The following is a 9794-nucleotide window of genomic DNA, read 5'->3' as shown; positions in this document are numbered from 1 at the left end:
GGCACCGCAGCTTTGCATCCAAATCTGACATCTCACTGCGTACTAAGTCTTTCCAAGTGGCAGAGGATGTTCCCATGTTAGCAGCAGCAACTTGCATACTAACTTGATGCTCTCAGACAGCAAATTAAAGTGCTTCCAGGTAGCATTCACTGCGTCTCCCTCCTTGCTTCAGCTCTGGAACTACTTGAGGCAATGGGTGATGGCACCAGCAGATAGTGCTTCCCTACCTCTCTCTGCCTAGGCTTTTTCCTTTGGGTGACGAGCTCACCAAAGCTGCCTTCCCAGCCTTGACTTTGACTGTGGGGTCCCACCACATCTCTCCCCTCCATTCCTGCTCCCCTGGAAACAAACCATTTTTATTGTGCAAAGCTGTCTGAATAAGTTGGGTAGTGGCAGAAGTGGGTGCCAAAATGGGTATTTATCAGTAATTGCCCAGAAGAGAAGGTATTTCTTAATCTGGGATTACAAAGCGGTTGTAATCCCTGAAGAGTTATTCTACCCTGAATTTTTAAATGTTTTAAACATTTTAAAATGTTCTTTAAAAAAATCCTCCTTGCTACTGACTTAAGTGTGTCTAAAAATTAAAAGTTATTGCCTCTGTGTAATAAAATAGGTTATATTTATTATCCTTCTGTGGCACAGAGGCCTTTATTAAATTTTGAAGAATTTTGAAAAGACTTGATGGCAGTAGACATTTTATGTAGGCTGGATACATCTATTACACAGGAGATGTTTACCATGATGTCTTACAAAGGCTTTGCATTTTTTGTTTTACCTGAATGTATTTTATACTGCAAATAAGAGGAAAACACTACTGTGTGTGTGTGTGAAGCGAAAAGAGAAATGGAGCAAAGCCATCATTCATCACACTTAGCAGGTGTGAAAAGCGTCTCAGTCTCTGCACAGATCCCAGCTGCTTCCCGAATTATGCCAAAGTAGCACCAGGCACACAAGCCAGGAGTGCTGGAAGAGGATGTGGGACTGAAGGGTGTCATACTCCTATCAGGCAGCAATGAATCAGTTCAGCAACCTCTTTAAATCTCAGCAGGAGATTTCAAAGTGTGGTCAATAAAAGCYTGATCCAAGCCATGATCCCTGTGGAGGCTGATATTCCTGTTGTCTCCTGGAAGAGTCTTTGGATCAGGCTCCAGTTGTGTTGCCAAACTCCTGGCAAGATCAGGTATTTCATGGCTTTCCTCTTCTCCCCCTGTCCAGGGTAATTGCACCCTGACAAATGAAGGTCCTGATAGAGCAGTTTCAAATGCAGAAATTTCTTTCTTCCTTCCTTTGCCTTAAAAGCCATTKCATAGTACTGGCAACGATGAATGACTTTTCCAGTCCAGCTCAAAGCTGGACACACTTCAGTGGTGTGTGAGGCTCCTTAGTACTTTCTAATACGAGGTCTTGTTCTTAGGCACCAATAATTTTGTTAAATTTTAACCATTTGGGCTGAATTTTTCCATCCTAGGCATCTGCCTCAAGCTTTTTGGCTTGTCTTTTAGTCTGTTTTTACAAGAAGATGGAAGGAGAGCTAGAAATATCAGTTAAAAGGTGCAAACATTTCCAGGAAGGAGGCTAGGGGAAAAAAAATACTGATTTAGCAAAAGGGTTGGGATGGGGGCAAAATCTTGTGCCCTTTCCCCTGAACGAGACCAATACCTTTTGGATGGTGGAAGTGGTACAGGTTGGATGAGAGGGGGTATGGGAGAGGCAAGCAGGAGCCTGTGTCTGGGCGGAAGAGGGCCGAGATCAACCGAGGACCAACTCCCATCGACATCAACTGCTCCTGCAGGGTTGCCGCTCTTCTGAAAATCCACACCAATTTGTAGGCTGTCAGAACAAGTCATATGCAGTGAACAGCTTTGTGTGAAAGCCTTGGTTGGAGTGACTGGCCTGGCACGACACTAGGTCTGTGCCAGAGGCAGAGATGAAATGCAGCTCCTCAAAGCAGCCTTGCTTTGAGTCACCCCTACATTAACGGTAATCCCTGTTGCCTTGGCTGCACACGTCCTGGTGCCGGCAACAAGTGAGGTTCTGCAGAGAGTAGCCACCCTCCTTGCACAACCCTGTCCATGTGTGCAAACAGGTAACCAAAGGCTGGATTGTGCTGCATAGAAGTCACTGTGCTGAAGCAAGGCTGAGCTTATAACTCTGCATGGTGCTAAGATGTTCAGGATTTGGGCTGCAGTTTGAAGCAAGGTCTAAGCATCGTTACAAACTTGGGCCTCATGGACCCTGTGAGGCCGGGGAACTCGCACTTGTTTTCTCTAGGAGGATCAGGTCTAGTTATATTGCCAAGCTGCTATGCTGCCTGTATTTTACAGCCTTTTTTCCTAACCCCAGTTTTGAATAGTTTATTCATAGACTCTAACCTCTCTCAAGCCAAGGGCAGTGTTTTCATTGATTTAACATAGCCAAGGTTTCAAGCCAGGTCCCAAAAAATAAATAAGAGACGAGCTTCTCACAGTTCAGTGGGGGCTAAACCATAGCATCTGGAATATTCCTCTCCTGCCCTCTCTCAGGACTGAAGGATTGAACATATGTTGCTTAAAGCTTATATTAGACAAGTACTAGTAAAAAAAAAAAAAAAAAAAAAAAAACCTGTTGTGTTGGCTGTCGCTGGAGAATGATAACAATTCTTGTGTACGTAATCCAGAGTGAGAGGTGGTTTGTCTGTGGTTTCAAAAATCTGAAATGCTTGTGGTCATAATGTTTGCAGCCATTTATCTGTGGTGGGCGAGCAATAACTATTTTACACTGGSTATACAGGGCAAACTTTAATAATGCTGAAGAGCAAAACAGCACTTTCAGGTCTTCTTAAACAGGCTAAGGAAGAGCAGTTTTCCCAGAAGCCCTAGCTGTGTTGATATGTTCTCTTTGTCTTTTTTTTTTTTTTAATTATTATTTATTTTTTATTTCTCCAGAGCACCAAGGACTGGGCGCCAGCCAAGATGCAGAAACCCTCTGAGATGTGTGGCCAGTTCTGTTTGCTTTGTTGCCTGTCTGATGCACCTTCATCTCCCCTACCACCTGAAGTCAAGAGGCCATCTTCCCTCCTGGCCTTCTCTTCAGCAGATTGGCAGGGATCTTCCCCATTTTTCGTCTTCTTTGGTAGTTAAGAGATATAATTTTACTTGTGGGATGATTTGAGCTATTCTGTGTTCAGTTCTCTGCCATTGCAGAGACCTTGTGTATCAGTGGCTCTAAGCCACTAAGCCCTTTTTCTGCAGGCATCATGCTTTTCATCTCTTGAAGACTAAAATGATTTAGTTGAAGTTTCTGGATTTACTAAAGGTATTTGGGTGAACAGTGATGGCCTGTGTATACAGGAGGTCCAGCTAAGGTCTCCTTTTTGAGTAATTTTCAATGAATATGTATAAATACAAGGACTCAAGCTGTGCATAGATCTTTTTTGCCAGCAGGAAAGGGTTGCATGAGAGTATAAGAATAACCATATTGGGTCTGACTCAYTTTTTAGGTTGGAGACTCTGTTGGAGACAGGCTACTGCGCTATACAGACCCTTTGTCTGGCCCAGGATGGCTGAGCTCATGTATGCTTTAGCATGGTCAGCATATTGTGCAGCCTAATGGCCTGTCGTGCAAGGAACCCTTTTTTTGTTTAGTTTCAACCTGTCACTTTCTCATCTCAGATGATGTCCCTTAGTTCTTGTGTTGGAAGAGATAGTGAAAAATTTATCAGATGCGTAAAAATTAATCAGCAGCTATTCAGGAGGTTTAAACATAAAGGTGTCTTTAATGCTCTGCTCTGCTAAATTGTTCAGAACAATATCCCATAATAACATTCACAGTGGCAAGAATGCATCTTAAAAATGTATTTTGGATGTTCAGATTTCAAAATGTCATTGGGATGACTTCCACCAGATGATACACACATCTTGGCTATCTGACTTAAAGTCGGTGTCTGTTGAACCTTAATGTGTCTGTGGGCTGGGGGTCTGCTGGCAGGAAACTGTTGTTTGGTTCTTTCCCCATATTTCATCACTTCTCCTGCTGAAACACACTGTTTGCAAAGGGGATACGAGATACAACAAATCAGATGATTGTATTTTGGACTGAAATTAATTTATGATGTGAAACGATCATGAGCTCATATGGACTAGGGGATTTTGGTCAGTTTTAACTAGGCAGTATTTTATATTAAATTATTTATATGTAATGGAAAAGCACATTCTATATTTTCTAGCATAATCTATTTTTCTTTCTCTACACAGACTGCTCATTCTAAACAAGTGGTTTGGGAAAGGTAAGTAAAGGATAAGCAGTTAATTTTTATGTTATGTAACTATTCTAGACTAGTGCTTCTCTAATTTACTTAAAAGTAAGTCTGCACTACTTTCCTGTCACTCATAAATATTGATAGGTACTATTTTGTTAAATAAATAATTAGGACCATCAATTTCACTTTGCAAACTATCTAAAGCGGCACTCTAATCTCTCATCAGCTAATAAATACTGGCCAGCTGTGTTTGGCAGTGTCTTAAGAAATTCAAGGATGGAAGTGCTTCAGATTTAATACAGTGCTCTTCTATTTTTCAGGTTTAATTATTAACTTCCTACACAGATGTTTTCATCAGCCAGTAGGGGGAATGCTTATTCTTTAGTGTTGCTAGTTGGAGGAGCGTCTGTCATCAAGGAAATGTAATGCCTGGGGCAAGGAAAGCTAACTGGTTCCTAAGTACTGTAACAGTGCGTAGAGGAAGAGAGGGAAATTTGTCTCAGGTCAGTTATTGCTGTTCCAGGGGCTTTCCCTGAACTGCAGCAATGCGCATTGCTCAGGATGTGGCACATGTGCTGGAGGTTTGGGAACACAGATGCATTACTGTGGGATGTGACAGTGTGGGATTTCAGTGCATGTCATCTGCCCGGTAGCACCTGTCTGTGCATACTTTTGCTCTGCCATAAATACAAAACAACTGACTCTTCTTTACAGGGGCAAATTACTAAAGACCAGCTGATGCACAGTATCTTGTTCCCCATGGTAATTTGACTATGTATTCATAACCTCAGTTGTCTGTCAGAAAATGAGCTTATATTTGTGACTTTCAAATCCATATATAAAACTAGAAAGGCCTAGTGTATTATACTGGGCATAAAGTTTCATTGAAGGAACCCAGTATTGAGCACAGTAACTTTTAATCAACTGAAGTGCACCTTCCAGAAAGACTGTAGAATGTTCTTAGATCTCTAGAGATGGAGAATCTCCCACTCCCTTGCAAATGTGCTTTCATTGCCAGAATATGGATTTTAATTTGAGTTTGTCTGTTTTTAACTTCTAGCCCTTGACCATGGCATTTTGTTTTGAAATACTGAAATGCACTTGTTTCTTCTGGGCATTTTTCTGACCAAAGCACTGATGAATCCTTCAGTGGTGGATTTCAGTTGCAGCAGCAGATCTGGAAGCGTGAATTTCTGCCTGCACGTAGCATTTAGCAATGTATCCACAAGGATGTGCAGAAACTCATCCAGCATTTCCATACTTCAAACTCTGGCTGATTTTTGTTAACACGGAACTTTCAAAACATTGAAAAAGGACTGCAGACTTTGCTTCTGTTGACTGAAACATCCTGGTGAGAATTTAGTTCCAAGAAGCTTGGTTTTATTAATTGCTGAGGTTATTTTTTTGCAGAAAACAAGTTTTCCTTTGGGGTGTCTCTGGCTATGCCCCTCAGGGAAGCCATTTATAAGTAGCTTATTTGTAAAGCCAGGAAAATTTCAAGAAGACGTGCAATTTTACTCATCTAGTTGTTGAAAAGAAGAGCAGCACAGCGCTACCCAAGTGAGTTTCTGCTGTTTACCTTGGTATACATTCTTCTTCATCACCATATCAATAATATTTAGTTTTTCATGGATGAATTGACATTGCTATAGAATTTTGAAAAATTAAAGAGCTTTTTAAATAATAACATGAAATAAAAGGAATAATCTTGCCATGTATTTATTCTCACTAAGAATGTCTGAAGAAACTCTTTCTGACACATTAGCCCTCATTCCAATTGCACCCCTCCTTGATTCAGCACAGAACAGAGTGCTGAATGTTCAAGTTCAAGTCAACCCTTAGGAAACATGACTTCTCATCTGGGCTGCTGCGTTCAAGAAATAAAAATCCGCTAATTCTAGAAGTAAAGCAAATATATACCTTTATTGTTTGCACAGTGCAAGCTTCCATTTAGTTAAGATCAGATGGCTCTTAAAAAAAACCCCCAAACCCAGTCAGAAATACCAGAACAGGCAGAGGTGGGTATCAAATACTCCGGCTACATAGCAGTCACCATGCCAGCAGCTCGTAGCCCTTCCAGCAGACCAGCATGCTGATGCGCCTCCCTTCAGCTGTGTGGCATGACTTCCACCATGCCAGAACTGTGGAGGAGGCTGTGCCTGCTTGCTGCCCTTAGTGCAGCCGGGGAGAAAAAAAGAGGAGGGTTTGCTGGAAATCCTCTCTTTCCCTCACAGATAGGTGAGGTCTAGCAGGTGAGGACCTGTGCACTGGTCACATTCTTCTGAAACTGGGATTCGGAGCATAAAACTACTTCTGTTTAAATACCACAGCTGTGACTTTGGATGAAAGACCTGATTACTCTTTCTTTTTAGAAAAGGCAAGGTGGCACCCACCATTTGTACGATGTTCTAGAACTAGAATGTGTTTAAGTTTTGAAATAATTGTGATGTTCTTCTCTGCCTCATGGCTCCTCCTCTGTCTTCTTTCTTCACAGCCCCTTGTGCCCATGCCCTGTCCATTCCCCAGAGCTGCTGTGCCAGTCTCACCAGCTGCTTCATCATCCTCTGTCTTTGAAACAACTTTGAAACAACTATTTCTATGTTTTTTCTGCCAAGCATGTTGCAAACTCAAGAGAGAGACCAGGAGAGAGGACCTACCTCTGGTCATTTCACAGAGATCTCCGGCAAGACATAAGAACAACTGCATTCAAAGTCCTGACAAGCCTGGTCAATCCAAGATGGAGCATGCTCAGTGAAACACATTTTGGGATAGGTTTGCTGCCAAATTTTAACAACTATTTGCATTTGTATTTTTGTTTTTCAGAACTGTAGCCAGATTTGGGCAGATTTTCTTGGGCATATCGTTCCTGCCTGATGTTAGTGCAGCCTTCCTGCCAAATTTCAAGCCTTTGATACAAAGATTGGAGGCAAGGTTAGATCTTTTCAGTGAAGGAGTACATTTTCACAGAGTAATCCAAGTTTATATATAATTCCTGACACATCTATTGTGAGTGACCGCTGATGTTTTCTAAATCTTTGTTGTTGGATTCAAACACCATTTTTTCATTAAAATTTTTTTTGATATTAAATTGTGTACGTCTGCATCTGAAAACATGTATTTATCTCTGTTCGAATGCTGTTTTTCAGTTCTAAAGGAAACTAAACTTGGTTACAAGTGTTTTATTCCCTTCCCTGTACATTTTAAAAGGAAGTACACTCGGTTCTGCCTGCAATGAGGTAACAGACATATATTGTTACAGACATAAACACTTTTCAAATGAGTATAAAGGAAAGCATCRCCTTCCACTGTCAATATACTGTCGAGACTGATTGTATTTTAGTTTGATGTTTGCCACCTGCATGTCTCATAAAAAGCACTAAACACCAAACCAGGAGAGCAAGAAAAACAAATCCCTGACTTTTTGCCTTGCCATAATAGAGCTGGAGTTATTTCAGGAACAAGCTGGACTGGTTTTCCCTGGGACTCAAAAATATATGAGAGACCATGGTTTCCAAAAAAGAATCAAAAGAAATGAAAAGACAGCACTGGAAGAGAAAGACCGTTCTCAGATGCTTGGTTGTTTTGCGCTGGGTTACGCTTGCCTGGACCATGGGAATATGCAGTTCCACCGACAACAACAGCTCTTCCTGTGGTTACTGATAAATCCACACCTCCCAGGGAGAAAAAAAGCAGTGGAGACTGAGCAAAATGGATTCTTGAGAGGAATATCTTTGTTAGCGAAACACAATATAATAAAGCATAGCATTCCTATCATCACCTGTAGCTACAGTGCTATATTATCTCACCTTTCCACTGGGAAGGTCTGCTAAGGACACATCAGCAGCACCAAGTCCAGACATTCGTCTTTCCCCTGCATTGAGTATAGAGGACAAACTCAGGATGGCTACCACCAGTTTATGGTATGCTGTCCTGCTCTTAATAAGGTTATTGATAAGCTTTTTTTGTTAACAAAAATAATAGAAATACCGAAGAAGCTCAACTTGTGGTAGATTTCTCTGAGTTCTCCTGAAGGAGAAACAAGTAGTTGTTTCTCAAATATTGGAGTCCTAACCTCGCTGCACTCTGCAATCTTGTGCCAAGGGACATGTTCAGGATTTCTTTGGGCCTGTTTCAGGCTTTTTCTCATATTCCTCCTCTTTTCTCCTGCCACTTAGATACGCCTTACAAAGACTTTTGTTTTTTACTCTGGGGTCCAGATATGTAAACATTTTGTTCTGCTAAATCAGAGGAGTAGCTATCTAGTGCATAGGTATCATAATCTCCTCAGATTCACAGGCTGGAGGAGCTTAGGCACTGGCTATGAAAATGGTGAGAAATGAGACTAACTTCCTCCTCATTCCTTGAGCCTCCTTAGCATTGCTTGAGTACTAAACTCTTGGCTTCAGCAAGTTCTTGTCAAATTTTGCTAATTCTATGGGCAAAACCTGGACTCAAACGCTCCTTTCTTTTCCCAATGAGGGTAAAATGCTGCTGTCAGAGAAAATGGTGGTGCTATATTTGGAAGTTTTTGGAGCCACTTGATTTACAAACCAGAGGCTGTAGGTCTCCTTCCACTGAGTCTGCTGTTATCTTTTCCTCATTTGATGGCCTCCTTTTTCACAGGTGTGGCGGAAGAAGTAAGGAGAGGAGAAAGGGAATACTCATGTAATGCAAAATCTGTTAGCACTGACAGCCCAGAGTTAATGTGCATTTGAGGCAGTGAATATAGCTTGCTGAATGTATCAAAAATGGTACAATGGATCATGCATCCTTTTGTTCTATGAGAACTTAAAACCACTCATTTTGTAAGCTTGGAAGGATTGCCTCTCAATGTAAACTTAAAAGTTGCTTTCAAATTGTAATCCTTCCGAGCATGGGAAATTTCAAGGCCTGACACTGACTCATCTTCATCTTGTGATGATCAGAATACCCAGTCATGGATCTGGATCCCATTTTAATAAATACTTTACAAATATAGAATAAAGAGCTTCTAAGTATGAGACAACAGATGGGGTAGACTGACCAGGAATAGAAAGAAATGAGATGACATGCCTTAGCTTTATAAGCAGTCATAATAGTATTGCCACTTTTTTATGCTGGCAAAAGACAGTTTAAGGAAGAATTTGAAGGATGATAATGAGGCAACTATCAATCTGTACTTTAATTGCAAGCATGCTACATAAAACCACAGTATTGGTTCATTCTAGGGGGTTGGATTGTCCCGTGTCTGGAAGATAAACGTCTTTGTTTTGTCCAGAGCTTTCCTAAAATCAGAGGCTGTGTTCCAGACATTGTGGTTAGTAACTTGATGTTTCAATAGAGGGATTCCTGACGTGAGAAGGTTGTTTTATGATAAAATCTGGTAGTTCTTTCTCTTATGCAGTGGTTAATGACTGATTCTGTAGTAATTTGGGTTTCAACCAGGCTCAAAGCCTGCTGACTTCAGTGGATTGGAGTTAGACCCTAAGCCCTGTTTCCCTAGTCACTGAATCTGGTCTCAGGAGCTACGTGATGTAAAAAGTGTGAGTGGTATGCAGGAAGATGAGGCAGTCCATTT

At 41.3% G+C, this 9794-nt stretch overlaps 1 long non-coding RNA gene across 2 annotated transcripts; it reads left to right on the top strand.

Annotated features, from left to right (window-relative positions):
- The first annotated feature begins 3030 nt into the window (after positions 1–3030).
- On the top strand, positions 3031–7248 carry LOC112966681. Of its 2 annotated transcripts, none has more exons than XR_003253698.1 (4): positions 3031–3111; positions 4233–4264; positions 5298–5588; positions 6732–7248. It is a non-coding gene; the product is annotated as an uncharacterized LOC112966681 (long non-coding RNA). The 2 variants fall into 2 exon arrangements; XR_003253699.1 differs by having other exon boundaries at positions 5298–5797.
- The last annotated feature ends 2546 nt before the right edge of the window (positions 7249–9794 follow it).

Source organism: Apteryx rowi, unplaced genomic scaffold (genome assembly GCF_003343035.1).
Source record: "Apteryx rowi isolate R43461 unplaced genomic scaffold, aptRow1 scaffold_1035, whole genome shotgun sequence".
In the NCBI taxonomy this organism is placed as follows: Eukaryota; Metazoa; Chordata; class Aves; order Apterygiformes; family Apterygidae; genus Apteryx; species Apteryx rowi.
Note: the sequence above shows the minus strand (reverse complement) of the source record. Positions and strands in the feature narration are given on the sequence as shown.